Source organism: Osmerus mordax, chromosome 25 (assembly GCF_038355195.1).
Source record: "Osmerus mordax isolate fOsmMor3 chromosome 25, fOsmMor3.pri, whole genome shotgun sequence".
Taxonomy (NCBI): domain Eukaryota; kingdom Metazoa; phylum Chordata; class Actinopteri; order Osmeriformes; family Osmeridae; genus Osmerus; species Osmerus mordax.
In genome coordinates this window covers 8,745,078-8,758,548 of record NC_090074.1, presented here as the reverse complement: position 1 = coordinate 8,758,548, position 13,471 = coordinate 8,745,078, and the positions used below count along the sequence as shown (strand labels likewise).

Genomic DNA, 13,471 nt, shown 5'->3' with positions numbered 1-13,471 from the left:
ATTGTTCAGAACAGGGTCAACTAGGATTTGGGGGAGAAATTATTGTCATTTCAACTGCTATGAAAGGTAAGTATGGGAGTTGACGGGAGGTGGACAAGGTGCACGTTCACATGCGCAGAATCACAAGTAACCTGGAATCTATTAAGAAAATCACACGTACGCAGTGTTTATAAATCTCGCGCCAGCCATCTCTCTGTCTCTCGCCATCCCTTTAACTCCCTTCTCCTGGTGGCTAGAAAAACCTGATATAGTAGTTTTCCACTGTACGTTGATTCTTATACAGATTCATAAAAATACACAGAGTTTGATTCACTTGATCCCTGGTCATTCCCATTGTCTTGGCCTCCCATCCTCTCTTTCTAAAACACCTAAGGCTTCTCCGTGTGCCAATTTATCACAGCGTGTCAAAACATCTGTCTTGTAATCCCCAACCCATTTTACTGCCCTCCCCCTCCAAGCCTCAATTTCCGTTGCCCAGGCAACGCTGTGTTTTCGAAGGTTCCGGAACTGGGGGCGGGGAGAGTTTACGTAAACACGCTCTGGATAAGAGCGTCTGCTAAATGACTCAATGTAAACAAGTTCCCTCCAACTCCCACTATGGACTGAAAATGCTTTTACAGCATGGGGTGCAAGGGGTCAGGTGGACCTGGGGGGCACTGAAGGGGGGTCTGATGGATCTCCAGCATTATGGAGAGTGTGACTGAGAGGACAGCCCACCGTGGATATATTCTGTCCTGACTGTTGCTGCACCAGCCTTTGCTCTATCCTGATGTCGTCCATGGTCACAGATCAGGCAGGTGCTGTGCCCTCCAACCTCACCCCTCCATGTCCCCCTCTCATGCCTCCCCCTCACACCCCTCCCTTGTGCATCCTAGCCCCCCTAGTAACCTCTGTATCTCCAGGGTCTTCTTCAGACCCCAGGAAGCCCTAGGTCAGCAGAGTTAAATCGAGGGATGATCATTATGGATGAGGGGTGAAGGATGGTGTGTGTAGGATGAGGGGTGAGAGATGAGGGGATGCGGTGTGTGGGATGAGGGGTAAGGGGTACAGGATGAGGGCTTGGCTGACCTCCAGCAGCCTTTGGCTGTCCTCTGTTCTCACTGCTGTACCTCCTTCACATCCTCCTCCTGACTCCCTCCTAGTCTCTCTCTTTTTTTCTCTCTCCATCTATTCTCTAATATCCATGGCAGTTTACATGGGTGGTATCATTCAGAAATCGAAAGTCTCTCTGTCTCTGTCTCATTGTTGTTTCTCTCATTTTCTCTCTTTCTGTTTCACCCGCTCTCTCTCTCTTTTCTTTCTGTCTGTCTCATTCAGGGTGCTTCATTATCTGTAGTATCTCTTTGTATCTGTCAGTGTCTAGCACATTCCCAGCTCTCTCAGCGTGGAATTAACTATTGTGACTTACAGACAGTTGTTATTAGTTCTATTTAGCAGAGTAGAGAGCACTTTCTCTGTCATTGATCTCACCAAGATTTGTGCTCAACCCTGCAGCCCTGTCTAAGCTGGCTGCATGTGTCTCTCTTCTCTGAGCAGAGAGGGAACTAGGGAGGAGGGTTGAGGAGAGACGGAGCGAGAGAGCAAGAGAGAGGGAGGGGGGGAGAGAGAGGGTCAGGAAAGAAAGAAAGAAAGAAAGAAAGAGAGAGTGAGTGAGAGAGAAGGAAATAGATAAGTGTAGAGAAAGATACTTTCTATGTGTACAGTGAAATTATGTTGTTGAAAAATAGATAGAGAGATAAATTGTGCGTAAGTATTTCTGTGTCTTATGTGTGTATGTGTGTTTGTGTGTGTGTTAATGTATTTCTGTGTGCATGTGTGTGGGTGGGGGGCAGTTCTGCGCAGTTGGAAAGTTGGCCTTGATAAATATCTTGGCACAGAAGCCTTGGTGTGTGTGAGAGTATACATGCCTGCTGTGTGTGTGCGTGTGTGTGCATGTGTGTGTGTGGTAGACATACAGTACTCTAATTGTTACTTTGTTCTGTTTAGTCAGCAGACCAGCCGACAGAATTGGTTTAAAGTATTAGACTGTGCATTACGCTGTTTTAAAGGGGTCATTGATTGCAGAACCGAATTTACCTTGTCACAGTTGAATAAAGTGGGTAAAATGGACATAAAGTGAAACCCAAAGTCCATTGACACCTCTTTCCTATGCAAATCTCACAATTAAAAAATGTAGCTGTAAAACGGTAGGTTTTAAAAATGCCTTTTTGGCTCTGGTCTGTACCTTTGTCACGGCCCAAAATTTGCTGCGCGCTTCTCTGTGTACTTCCACGGAATTACAAAGAAGAACGTTTTTTCAAGGATATTGAAAATGGACTATGGTCGTAAATGCAGTGTTCCAGCCTGTGCAGGAAATGCTGACACTGAGTCTTTCCAAGAAACCAAACACTCGACGGGCTGTGATGTTTGTCTATGAGAAGATCTCTGTGCAGTTCGACCCCCAATTACACATTTGCTTGAACCATTTCACATAGGACAGTTTTGAAAACCTGGGACAATGTAAAGCAGGATTTGCTATGAAGCTGTTACTGAAAAGAGGTGCTGTTCCGACCTTATGTTCATCACAGCCGCAAGCTGTAGTATATGGAGGATTATAGGGGCCAAAACTAAATAAATAAATACATAAATAATTAAATAATTGAATGGTTAAATACTTGGATAAATAAATAATTATACAACACAAAGCTTAAATAAATGACTAATTATATAATTTAATGCCTAATTGACATACAAAATATATATATTACAAATTAAATTAGACACTAAATATATAAATGTTATATGTATTTGTGTGTATATTTACGTTTTCATGTGTTCACATTTATTTATTTATACTTACATATATTTATTTATACTTACATTTATTTATTTATACTTACATTTATTTATTTATACTTACATTTATTTACATTTATCCGCGGTGTAACTTGCTGCAGCAAAATAAATCTGTCGATAAAGATGTGCACTCGACAGTATGAGACTGTATCAGACTATGTACTAGACTGTATTTGACTTTATTAAACAGTATTGGACCATATGAGACATTATTATATGGCAACGACAGTACGAGCGTTCTGATTGGCTAATGGGTTGTCATGCCAGCCACGTATTGACCACCTCGCCGGTCTGCGGTCTGATACAGACTCAGCTGAATCCTCGCTATCGCTCATTTTGAAGATGACGTCAGAGCAGGGCAATAATTATCCGTATCAGACCGCAGACCGCCAATCAGAACGCTCATACTGTCGTTGCCATATAATAACGATTTTTATTGCCCTCTGACGTCATCTTCAAAATGAACGATATCGAGGAGTCAGCTGAGTTTTACTATCCAGACGATACTGAAGACATCAACAGCGACGAAGAAATTGTTAACTTTCTAAAAGAGTCGTTATTTGTGTTGGAATTAAAGCCATTTTAGCAGAACCGTGTTGTCCGCTTTCAAAAGTAATTGGTTGCTAAGCAACACCTGAAACACACCGTGAGAAGACTTGAGAGCTAGCTACAATTAGCCTACCATTTATTTTCATTTACAAAATGAAAAGAGCTAAAAATGCCATATAATAAACAACTTACTAACCTCGACCGTTCGGTTAGTAAGTAGTTATTATTATATGGCAACGACAGTACGAGCGTTCTGATTGGCTAATGGGTAGTCATGCCAGACGCGTATTGACCTCCTTGCCGGTCTGATACGGATCTTTATTGCCCTCTGACGTCATCTGCAAAATGAGCGCTATCGAGGAGTCAGAGTTTTACTATCCAGATGATAATGAAGACATCAACAGCGACAAGGAAATTCTTAACTTTCTAAAAGAGCAGAAAAGTGTGAAAAAAACGACAAGCGCTAGGCAGATTGCTAGGTTTGGTTGCTCAGAGTTCAGATTGGTTGCTAGGCAACACCTGAAACACACCGTGAGAAGACTTGAGAGCTGAACAAAACGACATGTTTAAATAATAAACAACTTACAAACCTCGACCGTTCGGTCATGCCGGGAAATATCAAACTTCGGCTTTGCCGTATCAACCTCGTTATCGCTCGGTCGACCGCTCGGTCGATACTTAAAGCCTCAGTTTGATATTTCCCGCCATGACCTCACTCTTGGTTAGTAAGTAGTTAGTATTAGACAGTATTTTATAGGTGTACTGTAGACGTTTTACATGGTATTAGTCTATTATACTTTAGGTATTCACATATGCCAGTGCAGCAAGGCAAGTTGCAGAAAACAATGTCAACGAAAACTGGGATTAGAGGAGGAGATGATTAGCTGCAAGGAGGGGGAGGATCATCAGACGCCAGCGTTGACGGCCGAATTTTTGTGATGCTGGGGCGCTTCAACACATCAATGGACCCCATGTGGAACACTTGATGTACCTATTGTTGCTGTCTCTAATCATCCTAGTTCTGTAATAATACTTTTTTGTATGATTTCCGAGATAGCATAGCAGCTAGCTAGTGCCATCTTAGGCACTAGCTAGGGAGTCAGGTGGCTGAGCGGTGAGGGAATCGGGCTAGTAATCCGAAGGTTGCCAGTTCGATTCCCGGTCATGCCAACTGACGTTGTGTCCTTGGGCAAGGCACTTCACCCTACTTGCCTCGGGGGAATGTCCCTGTACTTACTGTAAGTCGCTCTGGATAAGAGCGTCTGCTAAATGACTAAATGTAAATGTAAATCTTAGCCACCACCACACTCTCATCTGTTTACAGTATTGTAAAATAGACAATGCAAACAAGGATGCTAATAATGAACGTACGTAGCTAGCTAGCTGCACGCAACTTTGACACAGATCGCTGAGCTGGTACCACAACAGTGTCGTACCACGCTGCTGCATACAGTATGAGAATACCTGATCAGACTGAATTAGACCATACTAGATGGTTTAAGACTGTATTTGACTGCATTATACAATACTGGATTGTAGCCTACTAGACTGTATTAGACTGTATTATACTCTATTAGACTGTAATGGTATTATTATTATTATAGATTGTTTTAGACAGTATTAGACTAATGCAAATGTTTTAGTAGTTATGATGTATCTTCACACCTCTTTGTCCAAGAAAACATGGTGAAACAGAAGTTCATTGCACACACACATTCCCTCTACACGCACGCAAGACCTGCTAGATATACCCCCCATTCACACAAACACAAGATTTGTGAATGGCTACACTTTCCCTACACACACACACACACACACACACACACACACACACACACACACACACACACACATAGACACCCACTCATGACAGAGAGCTGCTGTCGGCCCAGCATGAAGAAGACTCCTAGTGTGTGTGAGTGTGTGTTAGTGTGTGTTTGCGTTTTTGGACCTTGTGTGTGTGTGTAGAGGCAGTGGAGCAAGCAGGTCTCTTGTGTGTGTGTGTTTTTGTGAATGTGTGTGTGTTTGGTCCTTGTGTGTGCTACTGTTGTTAATGTGTGTGTGTTTGCATGTGTGTATGATTGTGTGTGTGTGTGGAAGGCAAGAAAAGAAAAAATATTCCAAGAAGCTTAACCCTAAAGTCAGTCCTAATTGACAAGACAATGTGTTTCTCTCTTGCTGTTATGACACATGCAATCAGACTCCTGGTGAGCTGTGCCTGTGTGTGCATGTAGGTTTGTGTGTGCGTACGTGTGCCTGTGTTTGTTTGCAAATGTGTGCCTGTCTGTGTGTGGTGTCTGATTATGTGTTTCTGTGTGTGTGTGGTGTGTCTGAGGTGTGAGCATATGTGTTTGTGTGTGTGCATGTGTGTGCATGCTTGTGTCTCCTCCGTGTGTGTGTCTGTGAGTGTGGGTTGGTGATGTGTGTGTTCATGCCTGTGGGAGACTACTGCGACTGTACCAATAGAGTTCATTCCGCATATCTGTTCTCAGCATGAGTTCTTAATAGCTTAGTCATCACATCTCCTTGTTTTAAGAACTCCTCCCAGTGCACAGCATGCTGTCTTCTACCAACATCCCCGCCCGTGTAACTCAGAAACAATTCCTCGAGTTACTCAAAAAAAAGTCCTCGAGTTGTAATATGCTGAAACAAATCCCCCAGTCTTCCCAGTTGTGTTACACTGAAACATGTCCTCTAGTTGTTGTACACTGAAACGAGTCCTCCAGTCATAATTCAGAATTCAGCTAGCAATTCGATGACACTGTTGAATATTCACACTGAGAGGTGAGTTTAAAGGGGTCATTGACTGCAAAACCTAGTTTACCTTGTCATAGTTGAATAACGACAGTTAGGTGGGTAAAATGGACATACAGTGAACCTCAAAGTCCATTGACACCTCTTTCCTATGCAAATCTCACAATTTGAAACTGCCGCTGTAAAACGGTCGGTTTCCAAAAAGCCACCTTTTTTGGCTCTGGTCTGTACCTGCACCAGCCCACTGGTGTTCTGGCCCAGGAACATGAATGGAGGTCACGTAGATCTCAGACACTAGTTTAGCTCACTGCTCTGTGTACTTCCACGGGAATTACAAAGAAGAAAGTTTGGAAGTTTTCTAGGATATTGAAAATGGACCACAGTCGTAAATGCAGTGTTCCAGGCTTTGCAGGGAATGCTGACACTTTTCATAGTCTTCCCAAGGAACCAAACACTCGACTGGCATGGAGTTCAACACTCAATTATTCATTTGCTCAAACCATTTCACCAAAGACAGTTTTGAAAATGTTGGACAATTGGTAAAGCAGGATTTGCTAAGAAGCTGTTGCTGAAAAGAGGTGCTGTTCTGACCGTATGCTCATCACAAACGCAAGCTGTAAGTATGATTTTGTTACTAACAGTTATTAGCAATGCTAACATCTCCTGTATCTAGCATAGGTAGAATGTGTGATGATTTAGTTTATTCGCAATGGGGCTAACGTTATTTCATGTTCCTGACTGTGTTTCATTCGTGTTGTCATGTAAATCTACTATTCAAAGGATGCATGTTTGGCTATGTTGCGTCTTTGCTTCGCAGCTTCGCTTGTTGTAAACCAACCAATCATCGCGCAGTTTATCTAAATCTTCATGAGCATACCATAAAAGGGAGAAAACCTCTTGTTTTCTAATCTGTCTGCTGTTCTACATTGCCCACAGAATTATGTATATTTCATATGCTCTGTTTTCCTCTATCTTGTAATAAAAGTTGTTGAAAATGAAGTTGTACAGACGGAGAAGATTATTGTGAAAAATTGCTGTGTGAAATCTTCTTGATAAAGGATGATTTGCCTTAAATAATCATGCATACATTTATATAATTAGAAAGCCCCATTTATTTTCTTTGCTATGGTATAAACAGTTCAGGTGTATGATGATTGAATATTAAAATGTATGAAAATATGAAAATGCATGCCTCTATTCAAAACAGATGTGGGACAACCTTAGAAAATGGCGCTCAATAAAAAACAATGTTGCAATTTTCCGAGAATTCAACGCGGCGTGACATCAACTTCGCATTCTCTATACTGGACAATAGTAGACTGAACTAAACTGTACCACGCTGGTCCATACTGGAGACTGCTGGACCATACCGGACCATACTGGACTATACAGAACTATACTAGATTGAAATACAATGGACTCTCACATTCCCCCCATTCTTATCTTCCCTGCCAGGGAGTCTGCCACGATAATGAAGACTGCTGCAGGTGGAGGTGGGGGAGGGAATGTGGGGTGGGGGGAGCGGCAAAGGGAGCAGAGAGATGGCACATGACAAATTGGCCGCTTGTTCTTTATCTCAGAATAGCAGAATCCGTAGAATACTAACGAAGGGACCAGGTAATACCAATCATATTAGCCCTCAACATCTGGGGGGCGGAATGTAGGCCAGTGACATACAGGGAAGCTCAGCAGAAGGCTGGCTATTTATCAATGAGGCTCCATTGACGAGACCTCCACAAAACGAGAGGAAATACTCCACACGCACATGGACTCACCCACACACATTTGCACACACACACATACTCAACTTGAGAGGGTTTCGACTCCACAGAGAGAGATTCTCAACATTAAACACATAACGAGGAGAGGAAGTGGAACAAAAACTGTCAAACCCATTCTTTATCAGAGTGAAGCCAGAAAAATAAATTTCTCAAGGCCTCTCATGCTCAGCAATGCAGCATCGTCACGGTAAAATCTGCTTGCTGAAATATTTGTCAGCTATTATAGTCTGGCTTATGTTGTGTCTTGTGCCCATGGTAACCGTGCTGTGTGCAAGCTCAATTTCTTTACAGATGGACAGCAATTTCTTTACAGATGGACAGCAATCCAGGACAGTACAATATATATCCATCCCTCCGCTTCTCTTTCTCTCTCTCTCTCTCTGTCTCTCTCTCTCTTTCCATGTCTCTTTCTTTTTATCCACAACGGTGTCTGTGACTACTTGTAGTCGAGCTGACTTGGTTAAAGGGGTCATTGACTGATTTTATAGGGTATTTCACACTGTTCCTTATGGTCTCCAAATTGGGTAACATTGGTTGGGCTGGAAATGGCCCGGGTGCTGTTCTATGCACCCTAAAGAATGGGAGTCAGGTGGCTGAGCGGTTAGGGAATCGGGCTAGTAATCAGAAGGTTGCCGGTTCGATTCCTGCCGTGCAAAATGACGTTGTGTCCTTGGGCAAGGCACTTCACCCTACTTGCCTCGGGGGAATGTCCCTGTACTTACTGTAAGTCGCTCTGGATAAGAGCGTCTGCTAAATGACTAAATGTAAATGTAATGCAACCCTGTGAAATAGCCTTAGAATGAACTAAAAAGGTTTGACTTTCTTCCACAGTCAGATTGGCCAAACAAGTTATAGATTTTTAGCTTAAAGGGTACATAGTGTAGCTAGCTATTATTTAGCAAGTTTCATAGAAATCTGCAAAAAATGAGGCTATACAGTACTGCTATGGTCAGTACCTGCCTGTCACGAACGCAGAAGCATGATCTTGTAATTTTGTCCTGAAAAACTTGCGTTACTCTTACAAACAAATGCTTCGTAACTAAAAAGTTTAGACTTTTAATTGACAAAATTGACAACACATGTTAAGAAACTTCACTTTACTCGAAATATCTCCTAAGTTTTCAATTTGAAGCAGTAAATCTAACACTGTAGGAAATCTCCCATGGTATCCTTTGGCGACGACGTCCCAACATGCAACACGGTGTGATGTTTCGGTACCTGACGGTGACGTATCTTTGCATTCTCTATAGTCAAGTATGGTCCAGCATAGTCATGTTTGGTCCAGTATCCCGCTGTGATATATTGTTTTTATTACTGTTGCTTGCTTTTTTCCACAGGTATACTTGCACTTATAGCGGTTCATGTTGTTTAATTGTAACTTGTTTAACTACATGCTCTTATGGTTCTTCCCTTTGGCACTTACTTTGGTTGTTCACAATGTGTGCTTCATGTTTTGGCTACTCGCGATGTTTTTTGGCTATCTTGTTGTTATGATCAGTGACCTATGCACTTTGTAAAGCTCTCTCTTGGAAGTCGCTTTGGATAAAAGCGTCTGCTAAATGAATAAATGTAAAATGTAAATGTATAGTTCAGTTTAGTCCAGTATAGTCCAGTATAGTGCAGTATGGTCCAGTTTAGTCCAGTACGGTCCAGGAATCATTATCTTGACAAGAACAGTGATGAATGTGCTGTCTTAGTGCTGGCACACAACTCAACCTCATAGAGACCCTGGCCATTACACACACACACACACACAGACGCACAAACACACACACTCACACACTGTTAACTGAGATACTGAGCTAACTAAAGAGGTGCAGAAAGATCCATCCACTCCCTGTGCTTCAACAAAACAGTGTTATTTAGACAGTGTTTCAATCGACTATCTAATCACTTGTATGCTCCCTCCTAACAGCAAACCCTAGCTAGTCACACACACATATACACCCCCCCATACACACACTCACACACACATACACCCCCCCTAACCCTAGATAGTGATACTGGAGAGCCCTCATTCATAACTAAGTCAGCTCAGATACGGCTCCCTGCTGAAGGTCAATACCTTGGAGATGTTACCAGTTTCTCAAGATAAATCTATTTTTATTTGATTGACCCATGCACAAGTGACCTATATAACCGTATTGATTCGGAGATCACGAAATGAATAATATAGTCCATATTGTACATGTACACACATACACACTCCACTACCAGCCCCACCACACACAGCAGGTCCAAGGGCATAGATAGGTCCTGTCGCATACAAACACGCACTTGCACGTCTAAATAAGGTAAACATAAACACCCACACACTGAGATGTCAAACTAAAGGGTAAATAACACCCACACAAACAGTCACCGCAGGCTCCTGGCTGCTGCATCTGGGAAGCTCATCCAGTTCTTCTTTTGTCTTTGTCCAAAGCTGTTCCCAAGTAGACTGAGGGGGAAGAGGAGGAGGACGCAGAGGAGGGGAGGTAGGAGTAGGAAGAAGAGGGTGAGGAAGAGGAGGAGAAGAGAGCACAGCAGCGAGAGGAGGATGGGGGAAGGAGGGAGAGGAAGATAAAAGACACCATGTTGGGTTGGCAGTAAACATCTCCCACCTGTGAACATGTGGCATCTGTTGCTCCACCTGTTAGGTGATGAGCAGCCTGTGTTTAGCATTGGCCTTCCTGGACATGTCCCTGGGGTCAGCCAGGGGTCATCCAGGGGTCAGCCAGGGGTCCATGGTCAACGCTACAGAGTGGAGCCATAGCGGTTAAAGCTAGCAGATTCTCCTGCATTCTCCTCCATTCTGAAGATGAGGAAGATGCCTTATTCAGGCCTTTGAGAGAACGAGGACATTGCAGCATCCAGACCCTGGAGACAGGCACTGTGACAATGGTGTCTCAGCACAGAAACATGATGAAGAGGCCTTAGGACTGACACTCATCCTAGCATCAGTCACACAAACTAATACACACACAGCATCAATAACACACACTAATGCACACACACGCACTCACTTACTAGCATCAGTCAGACACACCAATACACGCACACTCATACACATGCACCCTCATTCACACACACTTACACTAGAATCATTCACACACACACACACATAATAGCATCAGTCACACACACACACATTCACAGACACTATAATCTACTGCCCAGAGTAGACCACGGTGTATGGGGTTATTCCAACCATGTAAATTATTTTGTTTATATGGACTATGCAACATATATTCTAAATCTAAGCTTCTATCTGGCCTTTATTCAAGGAAATTAAAGTGATAATTAAAGTGGGTTAATTTGCTGACTGATACGGAAAGACACACACAGTCATACACACACATTCATACCAAAACACTCAAATACTCACAAGCTGTTTTCACAGATATTATTTCCTGTAAGAGCAGTTATTCTAGTTTTTTCCGATTGCTTAGACACAAAAATGTCAAATAACACACAGTTAAACCTGACACTAAAGGACCAAAACAGCAGCCCAGATCTGCACAACCATAAGCACACTCTCAGCCTCACACTATTTGCAAAATACTACACACAGTGTTTTGCAAATCACTAAACACACTTTTCTACGTTAGACACAGAAATGTAAGATTATGTCACTCACGGTAATTTATGAGAGGCCGTATAGGCCATAATTCATACTTGGTCTCACATACACACCATGACCTCACATATATACCATCATACTCTCACATATATACCATTATACTCTCACATATGTACCATTATACCCTCACATATATACCATTATACTCTCACATTTGTACCATTATACTCTCACATATATACCATTATACTCTCACATATGTACCATTATACTCTCACATATATACCATTATACTCTCACATATATACCATTATACTCTCACATATGTACCATTATACTCTCACATATATACCATTATACTCTCACATATATACCATTATACTCTTGCACATAAACTACTTGGTCTCACATACAACACCATAACCTCACATATATACCATTATACTCTCACATATATACCATTATACTCTCACATATGTACCATTATACTCTCACATATATACCATTATACTCTCACATATATACCATTATACTCTTGCACATAAACTACTTGGTCTCACATATACACCATTATACTCTCACATATGTACCATTATACTCTCACATATATACCATTATACTCTCACATATATACCATTATACTCTTGCACATAAACTACTTGGTCTCACATACAACACCATAACCTCACATATATACCATTATACTCTCACATATATACCATTATACTCTCACATATGTACCATTATACTCTCACATATATACCATTATACTCTCACATATATACCATTATACTCTTGCACATAAACTACTTGGTCTCACATATACACCATTATACTCTCACATATATACCATTATACTCTCACATATACACCATTATACTCTTGCACTTAAACTGGCATACTCTCTTACACACACACAAATACCCTATTATATGCACCATCATACTAAAGTATGACAATATATGTAAGAGACAAATAGTATGTGTGAAACAGAATGTTAGTATATGTATGAGAATAACAGGATGTGTAAGAGAGAATAATTGTCTATGTAAGAGAGAATACTTGTCTATGTAAGAGAGAATACTTGTAAATGTGAGAGAGAATACTTGTCTATGTGAGAGAGAATACTTGTCTATGTGAGAGAGAATACTTGTCTATGTGAGAGAGAATACTTGTCTATGTGAGAGAGTTTGATTGAAACGGAAGGCAGTTTGATTGAAAAGGAAGTAGTACTGAATTCTCAGTTCCTGATTGGCTTACACATGAAGAAGGATTTGGGGTAGATGTAGCTAACGCCCACCTTCCCTATCAAGACGAGACTGAGTGACATGACAAGATGGATTCATTAATAACATTTTGCATACTCCAAATCCTGCGGCGTCATTGTCAGAAATGTTGTATCAAAGACGACAGCCATACACGGGGGCTGTTTCTAACGCTAACGTTGACAATGAAATGCGCCGGCTCTTCAGACCTGGATCAGGTGCATACTCGGCTAATTAAAGACGTCAACGGTTAAAACCCCAGTGCCACGGGACGGTATTCACACAGGCATTGGCTTTAATTTAAATGATAGTTTGTTTCATCAATTGAAAAACTGATCTAGGACTTTTGACTCAAGTAGTGGGGGTCGGTATAGCTTCCTAAACAACTATGGAATTCTACATTTGAGTTTTTTAGTGGATTTGCTTGAATCGTTGTCAGAAATGTTGGAATCAAAGACGACAGCCATCCACAGTGGCTATTTCTAACGCTAACGATTAAATGCGCCGGCTCTTCAGACCTGGATCAGGTGCATCAAGGAGCGGCAGCAGCACTCTGTCAGGAGTTAGTCTTAACCGAAATACTGCGGAGTTTGATATTGGGATTGCGCCATCACTTGGCTGGCATTAAGAATAGCTCCTGACAGAGTGCTGCTGCCGCTCCTTGATGCACCTGATCCAGGTCTGAAGAGCCGGCGCATTTAATCGTTAGCGTTAGAAATAGCCAC

The 13,471-nt window shown here is 41.9% G+C and overlaps 1 protein-coding gene across 2 annotated transcripts in view; it reads left to right on the top strand.

Moving 5' to 3' along the window:
• The window catches only part of LOC136933706 (homeobox protein MSH-D-like), a 300,351-nt gene that overhangs the window by 15,706 nt on the left and 271,174 nt on the right, over positions 1 to 13,471 (top strand). Inside the window, exon 3 of one of the 2 annotated variants that reach the window (XM_067229210.1) lies at positions 8,509 to 8,624. The exons of the other annotated variant lie outside the window; for it this stretch is intronic. The gene's annotated coding sequence lies outside the window, so the exon portion shown is untranslated. Of the gene's footprint in view, positions 1 to 8,508; positions 8,625 to 13,471 lie in introns of those variants that run through there. 2 annotated transcript variants of the gene reach the window in all.